Source organism: Podarcis filfolensis (assembly GCF_964270895.1).
Source record: "Podarcis filfolensis genome assembly, chromosome: 10".
NCBI classification, from domain to species: Eukaryota; Metazoa; Chordata; class Lepidosauria; order Squamata; family Lacertidae; genus Podarcis; species Podarcis filfolensis.
The window spans coordinates 40761953-40763058 of NC_139612.1; positions in this window are offsets into that span (position 1 = coordinate 40761953).

The following is a 1106-nucleotide window of genomic DNA, read 5'->3' on the forward strand; positions in this document are numbered from 1 at the left end:
CTCTGTGTGACTTACAAGGATGGCACAGTAAAATTCCTAGTTCCAGATGGCTTAGGACAAGGATCAGCACAACATCCATTCACACATTACAAAACATAAGGTTAATCTGTTTTTCAGCAGATGTAGTTTAGGGTTCTGCAGCAAATTCTTACACCTAAATAGAAGTCATTGTAAAGGAGGATGGAGAAAAAAACCCTGCTCTTGATCCCACCTAGTCCAGCATTCTGTTCTCAGTGACCACCCAGATGCCTGTGGGAAGTTCAGAAGCAGGACCTGAATGCAACAGCAGCCCTCTAGTCACCTGCGATTCCTAGCAACTGGTATTCAGAAGGGTACTGGCTCGTAGCTACGAATAGCTCAATTCTTCATGAATTTGCCTTATCTTTTCATGTGATCCAACTTGGCGTCCATCACTATGCTCAATCATTTTTGTTGCACATATATAAATCACATTTGATATTCCCCCACCCTTTTCAGGCACCATAATTTTTGAGAAAAATTAATATGCTGCATCGTGCCATATTACGGGAATAAATAATCCAGCCTTGTTTTTTTTAAAAAGCCTTGTCAAAATAAAGTAAAAAAAACACCATTCATAGCCAAGTACAAACACCTTTGACTGTTCCATAAGCTTTCAAGAAAGTTCTTGACTGAGTTTGAGAACATTCCCGGGCCCTGACAACAAAGCACCGGACGCGCAATACAAATTCAGTTAACTCTCATCATCATGATGGATCTTTTCACCGACATGAAACGATTATAAAGTGTTAATATCATCTGGCATGAACTTTTGGCATTCTCCTGTTAGCGCGTCAGAAGAGCACATCCGAGCAGCCCAGCTGCTTTCCACGAAGTCTCCAGGGAGCATCCCAGGCCGAACCTCCCTCCTGGTCACACAACGCCGCTTTTCAAACCAACGGGACGAAACGACGACAACAAACACACTCCGCCGCGTGACCTCACCAACTTCGTAGGCCAACGGTTCGGTTTGAATGGAAGCCCCGCCCACTTCTTCCTCTCTCCCCTCCATCCTCTCCCCTTCAACCAGGGAACGCGAACGTGGCTCCTTCTCTCTTTTGTCCTCCCTCGGCTGCCGTAAACGAAAT